This window comes from Prosopis cineraria, unplaced genomic scaffold, assembly GCF_029017545.1.
Source record: "Prosopis cineraria cultivar Desert tree isolate PC_DT_omini unplaced genomic scaffold, ASM2901754v1 PC13, whole genome shotgun sequence".
NCBI classification, from domain to species: domain Eukaryota; kingdom Viridiplantae; phylum Streptophyta; class Magnoliopsida; order Fabales; family Fabaceae; genus Prosopis; species Prosopis cineraria.
The window spans coordinates 10,998,186-11,012,698 of NW_026555344.1; the positions used below are offsets into that span (position 1 = coordinate 10,998,186).

At 32.7% G+C, this 14,513-nt stretch overlaps 1 pseudogene; it reads right to left on the reverse strand.

Moving 5' to 3' along the window:
• Positions 1-147: 147 nt before the first annotated feature.
• On the reverse strand, positions 148-6,240 carry LOC129290251 (cytochrome P450 704C1-like; annotated as a pseudogene).
• Between the last annotated feature and the right edge of the window lie 8,273 nt (positions 6,241-14,513).

Consider the following 14,513-nt stretch of genomic DNA (forward strand, 5'->3'; position numbering starts at 1 on the left):
TTGATACAACATTCAATTTTATTCAACATGCAACATACAATTTGATTACTTCACCCTTTTATTGAGAATAACTATAACACCAAGGTGAAAGACCAGAGATGTTCTTTACATATACATAGCATGTTGCCGCTCACCCAATCATTCTCATCAAGACCTTGGTATGGCACACAAGGGGACCTTGTCAAGGTGAAGTGTTAACATGACTTGGTAAGTCCATTCCTTTTTTCATCGTCCAACTTGAACCTGAAGAAGCGGAAGAAGTGCTATTGCTTTACTATTTTATCTGTCTGTAAGCGAAAGTCCTTCCCTATGCACATACGAGGTCCAGGCCTGCAAAAAATGGTCATACCAAAAAGAATTATTATACTGGAATGAATTGGGGAATTTTCAGCAATGAAGATTCAGGTCGGAAAAGAAATACATACATGGAAAGAGCTGAACTTGAATGGAGATTTCTGGTCGAAAAACTCCATTATCGTCGAGCCATCGTTCGGACGAAACTCCTCAGCATCCACACCCCAATATTAGGTCATTGCGCCCCATAGCATAAGAGATATAGTACACTGTATCACCCTTTTTTCCTCTATATCCATCAGGAGGATGTCATCCATTTCTGCTGTCCTCCCATCCTTGATTCACCAATCAAACTATATAATAGTTAAATATATCAAGATGTCCATCATACACAGCAATTTTGTAATGCAATGTTATTTAAACAAAAAAGTGTGATTACAACTCACTAACCGTACTTAGGCAGTGAAAATAACTCATTCCCTTAAGCAAGGTAAAGGTTCAAACTTATAGTTGGAAAACAACTCATCTTAGGAGAGCTGCTCCTAATTAGACCTGACAATGTTCCAAATTTGACCTAGTAGTACCAAAACATTAAATAACCGTGCACAAAAAATATCATCCCAAGTGAGGTTTTGGATTTTATCAATGTAGGAATTAATTGGGTTTTAGGACCAAACCTTTGAAAGTTGACAAAACTCAGACTCTCACACCTACCCCATGGTCAGCATTCATCATTGCCTATAAGAATAGTGACACGTAAAACGAAAGTCAAGCATAGAAATTGAAGAAACAGCTTATTCCATAGGCACATTACTATAAAAAGTGACGCAGGATGGGTTATTTCAGCAAATTCAGTTGCCCTCAGCAAGAAACAATCATTTTAATGCATCTAAACATAGCCAAGGAATATAAAGAATGAACTCCATTAGTAAAAATCTGATAGAACCTGTGTAATAAAAACATGTAAAAGAGAGGTTAATTACTTAGTGGAGTTTAGAATTTAAAAACCCAAAATAGTTTTGAAAATCAAACTGCATGGCACATCCTTAAGTAACATGGGTGAACTGCTATATGCAATTCTAAGTTACACAAAAAGAAATTATTTATATTAGACCCAGCAAATATAGGTGAAGTTTCCTAATAGAAACATAACATATGGACGTCTTTCAACACTTAGACAATGTTTGGTACCAAAAAAAAAATAATAATAGAAAGGAAAACAGAAATGTATCGGAGAAAAATGGGACAGGGGAATTTCTCTTTTCCTTTATAGAAAACTTTTTTTTTTACGTACCAACATTTTTAAACATCACGTCATTAGCTCTCTAAAGGGGGGAAAAACTGCCCATGTCACATATTAAGAAACGTCACGATAAAATCAAAATATTGAATCAAAGTATTTTAAATTAAAAATAATTTCCAATCAGATGCTTGAGACAGGCTTTTAACCTTGCCTATCCTGCGTTTACATATTTTGATACTCTGTATTTTGTTTCCTTTTGAATGAATTTCCCTTTTTCATTATTAAAAAAAAAAAATCTAAAGAGCACTTCTAAAACAAGGAAGGTAAAAAAAAGACTGGAATATATAAAGAATTGTTATGGTTTTGTGCTATAGAACTTACAATTGGAACTACAGGAAACAACCTTAAGGTCTCTGTCAGTGCTGCATGAAGATAATGCATTCATTTTCTCAAGGGTAGCTTCTGTTATATTGGCCACAAACTCATCTACGCTGGGTTTGCTTCCCTCTGAACAAGTGACATTATCTCTCACTTCTGTGCAATCTTCTCTTGGACGAGAGGTTGCTGCAGAGCATGCAGAGAACCATGATAGAGTGTTTGCAGTTGTGTCTTTGCCAGCAATAATGAAGTTCAGAATTATGTCTCTCAGATATTGATCATTCATAGTTGTAGGGTCCTTCTTGCTCTCCATCAGAAACCTAGAAAGTATGTCTTCTTTATCATTCTGAAAAACATCCAAAACAAGCTTCAAATTCATCATCAGTTCAGATAATTCTCAAATACCAACACCTGAAGAAATTATATACACGAACAAAGACAAGCAGTCGTTTCATACCACTTTGTAAGAGAGAGAAAAGTCAAAAGTTTTTATTTTCTGAAGAAGGCTTTTTATAATTTTTTAAATTGAATATTTTTTACTGAAACCTCAAATTGTTTCCGGAAAATATTTTCAATGAAAGGGAGATGCAAAAAAAAGTGATGCTTTCTCATCAAGTGGAGGTGTCTTCTGCTGTAGAAAACCTTGTGTTTCAATATGGCAACCCAATTTTCATTATATAAGTTATGAGATCTATGATGTGCACAAATTAATCTAGACCTACAGAAAACTTCCTAAAATATTACAAGAAAAATTGACACTTACCTTATAAGTAGAAATTATTTTTTGATGGGAAAAGAGCACCGTAAAACAATAAAAAATTACATATCATCCAAACTTAAGTTCCAAAGAAGTCCTTTTAGCAATTTGACCGTAATAAATAATTTTTTGATATATGATCGACACAATGAAATTGATAAATGCTTTTAGCACATAATCTTGTTAAACATTAAGTGTTTTCTAGAAACAGATAATCCTTTTTTTTTCATTATTATTATTTTGATACATGAACCAGAGCTTTTTGATAAACAGAAAAATGATAAATCAATTGAAGTACAACCAGACATACAGTAAATGATAACCACAACTAAATGCTACAAAAAGAACTGCATCAACAGTAATGCATTTGTGAGAACTCACATAGTGTTGCTGAATAGCCAAGCGTTTCTTTTTCTCCTAATCACACCATGCACAAAATCATCACTTACTTTAAAATTTTTCTTGAGGGTTGCTTCAAGACCCATGTTGAGAAATCTCTTGAGCTGCCAAAAAGGATCCACGTAGCGCCAAGAAGTTATAGAATTTGATTCATCGAAAGCCTTCATGAATTCAGTCCCCTCCCTGCTTGATCCTTCCAAGCAGTTCAGTTCCACTCCAAACCCAACTTGGATATGGAGTCCAATGTGCATCTCATTAGCATATCCTATGGAGGGAACAAAACGTCATCCACACATCTTTCTATCAATTGAAACATGACATAAAGTGATATTTTCAATTGCAAGAAAAGAAACAAATATAAGTAAAACTACATTTTATTCAGAGTACAAATATTATAATGCCTTTACTTTTAGCTAGTAGAATCCTTTTATTATCAAAGTTATTATACTTGAATTGAGTTTCACTCCATTGTATGGTATATTTCTTTGCGGCTGCTTTTATTGATTTTATGATGAACACGTTTCCAACTCAAGCCAGACATTGTTGCCTTGTCACCTTTCAAACATCAATGACAATCAACTCAAAAGAGCACCATCAGTTACATTGTTCTTAAAGCGATGAAATTGAATCTCTCAAACAAGATTTGTAGGACTACATTTCATTTTGCTAAGGCTTGTTGGAAGGTTGAATTAATCAAGAGTGATTAATTAGTTATTAGGTCTGTTAATCATTTAGTTAGCTAGTGACCCTATGACCTTAGCTTGCAAACTAGGGATACAGGGAGTTTTAATCTTTGATTCACTTCCTCACCTGTGTTCATCTCTCTTAGCAAAGGGTTTGCTCCCTTTGGTCCAAAATATAAACAGCTTTTTGAGAAAAATGCACATATCAATAAAGTCCTTTTCCCATACAAATATATATTGTTTTTCCTTTTTATCCCTAGTCCCAATTACAATGCACTCAATGATGCGTGAAAGATACATTTACATAAATATTTAGGTTAATAAATACAAGAGATAAAATGGGAAAAATCTTTTACATGTGTTAAGTTGCTTTATATTTAAATTAAAATTAGCCAAGGAGAAATGTTTTATTTTTAACCGGAGCACAGAGGGAGTACTTATTTGTTGCATCAACTTCCAGCTCTCCTATGACTAATGAATTAATATTCACTCTTCATCACCTTTCCTTTCGTTATTCTGCTCTGTTTCAACAAGGCTGATGCACAGTTGGAAATTCATGTACAACTACAACCTATCAAGGACTTCAAAGGATCCCACACTAAAATTTTCACGCAAACTAAAACACGGAAACCAATTTCCATTTCTCCTGGAAAATAATCAAATACTTACATGCATATCAAAAACCACATTCTCCTTGGAAAATCCTGAAATAACTCTAACCAATTTGGCGGCGTTGGTTCTGAAAGCAGAGCAGCTGAAATCCCTAAGAACCCTTGTGGAAAACTCATAGCTCGAGAGCTTCCTCTGCTGCTTCCACAATTCACCGTTGACGGCGAAAATCCCCCGCCCGAAAAGATCAACCATAATATCCTGATCACGCTTACCCTTGGAGTACTTACTGAACTGGCTTTTCAGAATGTGCTCGATGTTTCGCGTGTCGGCGGTGTAAATTTCGCTCATTCCCGGACCCAGAAGACGGTATGTTGGTAGGGTTTTCGCTAGTTCAGTCTGATTGTCATAGAGAGTTGTGTAGTAGAACAACATGTGAAAAACGGTACCTTTCACGGGCGCATATTGTGGGTCTCCGATGGACTTTCCAAAGAACAGGGAGAAAATGAGGAGAAAAGTAAAGATCAATAAGAGACCCAGAAACGATAAGACCGTGAAGGTCTGAAGGGTGAAGACGATTTCCATGTCTGGCTCTGGAGTTTTCAGATGACAGCGTTAGTAGTGTTAAGAGACCAGAAAATTGTGCTTCATCGTACGCGAGAATGAAAGATCGGGAGATTTTGTCATCTTTTGCTTTCGATGCTGGGAAAAATATCAAGGGGATCGAGCTCCGTACGTCCTTTACAGCCGATGATCCACTGTTGACTGAGTGAAGCGCGCTGTGCATGAAACCATGACGACCACATAAATCAGGCGAAATTACTAAAATTTATTATTATTTATTACTATACAAACAACAGAATCACAAGTTTTTGTCATGAGTACTGCCTCGTTTAATAGGATAGAATTTTTTTTTTTTTTTAATGGAAGCGAGAATAAAAGTGGAAGACCCAATGTTGAAGCGATAGATAAATTTAGAATGAATTACGATAGTATTGATCAATTTCATAAATTTATGATGTAATTTTTTTTTCAAACTGTATGAAATATCATTTTATAACTTATCATTAGATGTAATTTAAAAAAAATCATGAAAAAAAAAGAATTGATAAGTTTGCCCATTTAACAGTAACTTATAATAAGGATTCGGTAGAAATCTTGCCACCCTATAACCATATTTTTTTAACTCATATGATCCAAATTAATTCATATTTTCAGCTCTACATGTTTTATATGCTCATGAAAATAATATATATTTTTAATTAAAATATATATTTTGCATACCCATATTTCCAGCTTTACATGTTTTGTCACAATCAAGCTACATGCACATCGTCCTCAATGAGACCGCCTGTCTTTACACAGAGCTACTTGCTGTTGAACAAGATTTCCACAAGGATTGGGGATCACATACAAGACCATTCAATGAATATAATTTCTTCATAGGTCCAATAGATTTTGATATTTTTTTGCAGGCCCAAATATTAAAAGTGAAATTATTTTTAAAGGTAAAAAAACTGAACTATTCTTAATGAATAAGAATATATGTGTTACAAGGGAATTAACAAGAAAAGCCCAATTATTTGTGACAAGAAGTTTATTTATTCACAAAAGTTCATGTGAGCATATACTTGTGCTTGAGAAAATTTATGAGTTAACTAAATATTTTTTTTTTGGATGAACTAAATAAAATTAAAGAAAAAACATAACTATGGGTCCTTATAATTTTAATGTTCCCTGAGGATACATACTGATCAAATTAGGCCACCAAATATTAGAGCTTGGCTTCTTAATTTTCTGCTGCAGATCTATAAAAAAGATGACAAGGGGGTTTTGAAGAAAATTGTTACCTTGCTTAATTTGATTTGGTGGAAAAGAAATAAAGCCACCCATACATCTCTAGATTTGTCTCCTGAGAGTATAATGTCTGAACTACATGCATGGCTTCATTATAGCGATGTCTTATTGCCGATCATCCCAAAAAAACCAAGCTATCACTGGGTGTGATGATTTCTTCAGCTCCTCTTTTGCTTTACGTGTATACCGACGTGGATGGACGCTATGGCTTAGGAAAAAGAAGTTCTCGGGTCAAAACAAGTGGTTCTGCATCATTAGATACTGTGGATCGGCAATTCAAATCTTTCCCTTCTCTGCCTGAAGTTTGCGAAGCCATAGTCTTGATCTCTGCTTTGTGGCTCATGCTGCTCTTCACTAGATCTGTCCGTTCTCACGAGAAAGAAGCTTGCAAATGGGTCAATCGGAATAGTAGGCTTTAAAAAGAATTCACTTCTTGTCAGGTCTTGCAAAAAAACTCAGATGGATAGAGATGTGGTTCTTCAGGATATTGGTGTCTTTCTTCAACTTTTTGAAAAAGTCTTTTACTTTACTTGCCATGCTGATGCTTTCTTTTCTTTTTCTTTTTCGCCTGGTTATCTAGAACCAAACTATTATGCCTTGTAATCTTTTTATTTCCTTTTATATACTATATATTTGACCTTTAAAAAAAAAAAGAAATTATGATTTAACATATTAACACATTGTCTATCTTGTTCTGTTTCATACATGTTCCAATCTGTTGAATCTTAATTCCCATTTAGCACAAAAATTAATAGCATTAATCATAATTCAACATATTTAAACATTGCCAGGGTTACCTCATCATTGTTTTGGACATATTTAAAAATAGAAGAACTAACATTACAAATAGGATAAACTTGAGGGACATTAACTAATGAAAATAAACTATAAGGACCTATAACAAAATATGTTTAAACTATAGGGATTAATAATTATATTTTTCCTAAAATTAACAATAGAATGTCTATAAATTATTAGTAAAGTTCAATTATTTACAATAAGAAGTCCTTCTATTCATAATAGTCCTTGTGATCTTATGATAATACTTGAGAAAAATTTCAAATTAACCAAATAAAATTAACAATAAAGGGCCCATAAATAACATGAAAAATCTAACTATTTGTTACAATAAACTCGTTTATTCACAAGAGTCCTTGTTGATTTACACTTGAGAAATTTTATAAGCTAATCAAAGAACATTAAAAATAAAAGGTAAATGGTGTAATGTCCCAAAATTATTCCCTAATTAATTAAATTAATGAAGGGTAAATATGTAAATTTAAGTATAAATAGATTTGAGAATAGTTAGATATGGCTACTAGGCCTATTAGATTTGGCTTTAGCCATTGTATTAAGTTTAGAAGTGAATTGTGCTATCTGGGTTCAAATTAAAGAGAAATCAAAATGTGGGCACTGTGCGTAATGTCAAAAATTAGATTTGAGAGGGCATTTACATGCATGAAAAATAGAAAGGAAAAAGAGGATAATGAAAGGGCTCATGATTCTCTCTGCTATGGCATGATTTTGCTAATGTTTTGGGGAGATTTAGAGTTTCTAATTACTAAGGTAAACCTCCCCTACCATTCCTCTTTCTCTCTACACCATTTTTAAATTAGAGTTTGTAGTTAAAGGATGATTTTTGGATCTTGAGAGCTTTGAGTCCAAGTCCATTGACTTGAATGGAATTAATGAGAGTTGTTTGAGTTATTTAAGCCTAAAGTAGATGTTTTATGTGTTCATGAGAGTATACCCTCAATTATGAACGAATTTGTGCAATAGAGTGCCGTTAAAGATTATGTGATTTTTGGACCTAGAGTTATGGCTCTAAACCCGTTAGTTAAAATGGGACTTTATAAAGGTTGTTTAAATATTCTATACCTAGCTTAAGAGTGTTTTATTAGATTGTAAGCTTAGGTCATCCATTTTAGATGAACCCTGGACCTTTAAAGTGTGATTTTAGATTATTGGGTATTATATTAGTAATTATCTAAGTTAATGGAAGTTAAATGGAGTTAGTAGGAGTTAACAAACCTAGTGGTTAAGCTTAAATGTAAGAGATTGGAATTTTGAATATTTAACGTGTTGATTAATGAAATTAGAAGATTGTTTATGATGATATTAATGATTACTTGCATAATTAATTGTAAAGTAACCATGTACTGGAACCATTCAAGTTTCATAAAGCTTTAGAAGTGTGTTATTGAAAGGAAAACTTTTAACCTCTTAAAAGTTTGAGATAACTAAGGAAAATCTTTCTTATACTTTTATATGTTAATTAGTTATGAAGTTTTATAATTATTTTCTAAATGTGTGAAATTGTTCAATGTAAGTATGGCATGTATAATTTAAATAATCATACAATGATATTGGCTTATGATTTTGTTTTGGAATTAACCTTTTGAGTTTAATCACAATCAACGGGCATATTAGCTGCTATTAACTACAATTAACTCATGTGAGCCTAAGTAATATTGATTACAGTACCCAACAATCCAAATCATCATCCCAATATCTAGGGTTCATTCCAAAACTCAAAACCCAATTCCTTAATCTTATAGAAACTTTAAAACTAGATATGTAAAGTTTGAATAACCACCCTCTAGTTCCAAATATCACCAATAAATTCATTAAACATCATTAATGGCATTTAACTTCCTTTTCATCCAAAATAAATGTCAATGCTCAAAATCATAAATATTAAGTTTAAACAAATCAAACAACTTACATTAACTCTATTTAAATTAATGGGTTCAGACCCATAGCCTTAGAGAGGGTTCCTTTGCATTTTTGTGACTCATGTGCCATAGTATGCCATACACATGCCGCAACATATGGCACAAAACTATTTTCCTTTATTTTTCTCTCATTTTAAGGTCTGAGTGACATGATTTCACTCTGGACTTATATCTAGGGCTAAAAACACAACCTAAAACATTTGTTAGTCTTCTCTATCCACATACCACACTAATCTCACCTAATTAATCCAATTAATAGGAGGTTAAGTTTTTTGAGATGTTATGCACGTTCTTCATACCATGCTGCAACCTCACTAAATGTGTTCCTTCTTCACAAATAGGGCATTCAAGTTGTCTTTTAATGCTATACCCTGATAGATTACCATATACTAGAAAGTCATTGAACTTACCAAAACACATGGCTTCAAATTGAATATCTTTTCTCTATAGACATCATATACCTTCACACCTATCTCCTACAACAACTTTAAATCTTCAATCAGTGGTTCAAGTAAACATCTATGTCATTCCCGAGATGCTTGGGCCTCGATATTAGCAAAGATAATATCATATACTTCCACTTCATGCAAAGTAAGGGAGGAAGGTTATAAATGACCATCACCATAGGCCGTGTACTATAAGTACTACTTTGCATCCCATGTAAGTTCATCCCATCAGTAAATAATATGAGGTATGTTTCTATCTTCTTTTCCGAACTCAAGGTACTTCTAATCAAACCTTATCCATTCAAGAGAATAAGCTTGATGCCAAATCTTATTGTAATGACTAAGAGACCAAACTATAAGGTCTTCTTCATTAAACCACGTTTAACTCCAAATCATGGCAATCTACAGTTTAACCCTCAAAGAATTACCAAATTATAAAATTTCATAAAAAGAAAATTTTCCAATCATTTTTGAAAAGAATCCCAAATTCAACATGTTAAATTTCAAACATTATTTAATAATCTCCAATTAGAGTTTAGAAAGTAAAGCGGAAGTTTGAAAATTAATTGAAACCTAAAATAATGAGTTTTAAAACTCAAAAATAGATTTTATGCATCGTGGCTTACGGCATATGCACCGTGGCATGTCTTCTCTGTGCCATGTGCCATGACATGAGGTGCCATGTGTCGCAGTGTATTGCACGAATTTGATAGCATCATTGCTGTCATTTGACAGCATAAAAAGCAAACTTCCGACGCGTCCCAAATCTTCGTTCGACGTCCAATTGAGGTGGTTTTTGGTGTTTACACAGATATTTCTTTTAACTTTAGCTAATGGCACCGATTTCACACTCAAACTCATTTTCTATAAAAAAGTTGGACACCAAAACCCATTTTGGCCATTTTTTCACAAAATTTCACAAATGAGCATCCCAACTCAACCACTCATGCCAATAGCTTACACCAACCATCTGACCACACTTAATAGACTCTAATAGACCCATGCAATGCACCATACACAATCAAAAACACTTATATCATAAAATCACCACTCAACCCTGATTTTCACAAAACATAAAGGGGGAGGAAATATTGTACAAAATCATCAATTTTATCCCAAATCTTTCAAAGTACATATGTTTCTACTTGCACAAGTATTTTGGCCCTATTCATGGGTTTACAACTAAAACTCACAACCAAGGCACAAAATACACCAATTATACACAAAATCATGCAAGTAATGCATAAATCATGTTAAATGATCCTAGTTGGCAATTTCATTAACAAATACACATGAAAACAATAAAAAGAGGCATAAAGAGGATTACTCCATAATCTTAGGCCTCTGTGTGTTTTTCCAGATTAGAATATGATAAGTTAGGTCCTAAAAATATTGAGAATTGAGGGGTGAGTACAACCACTCAATAACTAAGTTTCACCTAACCCATATAGTTGCATATTAATTATAAATAGATGCACTTAGGCAAAAACACAGATATTACATATAACACTCGATCACGTTTCACAAAACTAATAACCATATGATCGGGCTTACCACAACACACTTTATCATGTTAATTCACAAAACATAACATAACGTTGTAAAAATAACAACCATATGCTTTCAACACATACCGGACCATAAAACTAACAACCATATGATTAGACTTATATGTATTGTGAACATTGTATTTTGTTCGGACATTTTTTTAAAATAATAATAAATAATCAAAAAATATAAAAATACAAAAAATGAAATTTAATCCTTTTTTAGGATTATATTTTGAAAAATAATAATAATCTAACAAAATTAACAAAAAATATAACCTTGCTTAAAATCTATGCGAAATTATCCTAAACATTCAAGATATTAGGAATAAATTTTTGAAAGTCAACTCTTTTTGAATTTCTTCCTTTAGATGTTGTTGTCTTCCAAAAAAATAAAGGATATGCTTCCTTGATTCAAAATCAGATTCTTTTTAAAAAAATGAATAAAATAATAATATATACCGATGGGTTAAATCTTAACCCATCGGTTCAAATTCATTCACTCAGTCAGACGCCACACACGCAGAAACGCCAGAGAAAAGGGAGAGCAAACTCCAGACGCGTGTGAAGGAGAAGAGCAAAGCAGAGCCTGCCAACACGAGAGCCAAAGAATGAAGAACTGAGCAGATTTTCGAACACACACAAAGTAATTTGCTTTCTTTTTCTTTCTTTTGGTCTTCAATAAAAGAAAAACTGAGAAAGAGACTGGGGAAGCAGGGGCTGAATCGGGGTTTTAGGAGAGGCTTTGAGCATGAGAGATTGAGTGATCTGTGAGCGTGGGAGAGACCAGAACGTGAGAAGGAGGGATTTTTCTGAGAAAAAGGGAAGATTTTTCTGGAAAGAGGAAGAACAGATGAGACGGAGATCAAGAGGAGAGATTTGTAAAAAAACAGAGGAGACCAAGAGAGATTTTACTTCTATTTGGGGAGAGAATGCGAGTAAGATTTGGAGGAAGAGAAAGCAAAGGTTGGCGGTGGCAGGAGACGAAATCAGATGCCATGATAAGGCCAAATCTAGTGGATAGAATATGACAGTAAGGAGTTTTGGTCTGGGAAATGATCGGTTAGATCTCGGTTATCTTCTTTCGTGTATGGGCTTTGTCTCTGGTGTCCATTTCTCTGGGTGAGTCATCATCATCAGCGAGGTACAAAGACAGAGCCAGAGAAGGCGAGTTCAACTCTGGCTGAGGGAGAAGTGAATGGGTAATATTGAATCTTTATTCTTCAAGGCTTAATATAATATTAATTTCAAAATTTTCCAGATGAATTTACACCTGAGGATGACTCGAATCTTGTAATTTGTTTCCCTTTCGTCTAGGATAATTTCAGAATTTTATTTATTGCACAAACATGTTAGTTGGATGTTTGATCAAGTGTTTGAGTGATAGAATATTGTTTTGAAAGGAGTTCTTAGTGCATGGCTTGTTAGTTTTGTGCTGTTCGAGACTTCTTTTATGTCAGCTCTTTCCTTAAGATGATGTTGCATTAATAGTTAATTTTCTCCTCTCGAGTTGGTTCAATCAAGCGAAGATAATAGGCTAAGGGTGTATCATTTACTCCAAATAAAGTACTTCATTTTCAAAATCACTCGTTCTCCTCATTTATTTCATCTTTTAAAATTCATTTGAATTGATTATAGTTTATTGTAAGTGAACTTCCCTCAAAGGTGTTATAGGATTAGTACAGACAATAGAAGTTTTAAAATTTATGAATTTGGGATGAATTGTGATGAATTGTTTTGGGCGAGCGTGATAGAAAGTAATGCACTTCCCCCAATTTAAGCTCATTGAAATCCACTGTTGCATCATGAAGTTTGCCACTCTTGTCCCAAGCTTAGTGGTCTCTTTATGATGTAATATAATTATAGCCAAGTACATACGTTCCTCTTGCTACGTTTTGAATGTTTTCTTTTTATCAAATTTTAGTTCATGATTGTACTTAAATTTCATTAATGCTTTCACTTTATGCTGTTTCAAATTATAAAAAATGCCTTCCTTGGTGAATGAATTAAATGATCAATAAATGAAATTTGCAACATTGTGCGCACATGTTTATATACCAAATTCTAACCCTTGACCCTCATTGTGATCCCATTTATCTCAAAGTTAAATAAATGTTAATTCAATTTTTATTTTCGAAGCAACACAAGTAACAAGTATTTTATTTAGAACAATATCCTGCAATAATAAGTATAATCTTATCGTTGGACAGTTTTTTAAATAACAATTGGGTAAAAGATAGAAGGAGCAAACAACAGTTGGCAAAAGATTTTGTTAGTTGAGTAGTTAATTAAACCTAAGTTACATAATAATCATAATGATGATAACAATGATAAAAGAACATATTCATGTTTATTTATTTTCCATGTCGGGTTTTAAGAATCTCCATAGGAAGTTAAATGATCTTGTATCGTGTAAATCAATAAGATTTCGCAGATATGGGAATAAAACTCATATGGGTTCTAAAGGCCCATCATTAAAATTAACTCTCTTTTTATAACTCATATTAATAATTTATTTAAGTCTCATGTGAGATTTCAAGAATCTTCATAGGAACTTAAATTAATCACCTTATTGTGTGGGATAATAAGTCCTCACAGATGCGGTGGTTCTCAATATATATAAAAAATAATTTTTTTAAATAATCACATAACACACAATTTAGGAGATTAATTAACCGAATTAATGCATTTAAAATGCAATCATATTTATTAATTATATCTTTTAGTCATGTGAGATTTGAATCTCCGTAGACTTTTAAGATAATCGTATTATTGTATGAGTCAATAAGATTCTGCAGATATAACGATTAAGTTTTTAATATATATATATATATATATATATAAATTATATATTAAATTAATTAAATTAAAGACGTATTTAAATTTAATTCCATTATCGTGTGAGATTTTAGAACCTCCGCAGATATTTAGGATAATCATATTATCGTATGAGCCAATAAGCTTTGCAGGAATGTTGATTAAAATCTTTTAAAACATGTATCTACATGCTAAAAAATTACTATTAACACTTAAAAATGTACATAAGAATATAAATGAATAAATTAAATTGCCAAACTCTTTTATCATGTGAGATTTTAGAATCTCTGTAGATATTTAGAGCAATTACATTACCGTATGAACCAATAAGGTATTGCAGGTACTGCGATTAAAATTCTCAATCATAAAACATAAAGAAAAACCCTTTTCTTTCTTTATTCAAAAAATTCAAAAATAGAGAAAATAATTAAAATTAAATTACTTCTTGCAATTTAAAACACACATATCAAAATTTTAGAAATTATTTTATTTGCAAAATGGTAAATTATTTTTAATTAATTTTTCTTCAAAATTATTTTTACCAACAACTTTTAAGCCTGAACTGCGTGGACTTTGATCCCCATCACAGGGTACGTAGGCCTCAGAGTCAGATTCTGAGTCAAGTCCGTCCTCCCTCGTAAATAAATAAACATTTCTCACTTAATTCTTATCATTTTTATCAAACACATGAATACAAAAGGGATAATTAAAATAATTATAAAATCATATTAAAAAAGCACAACGAACT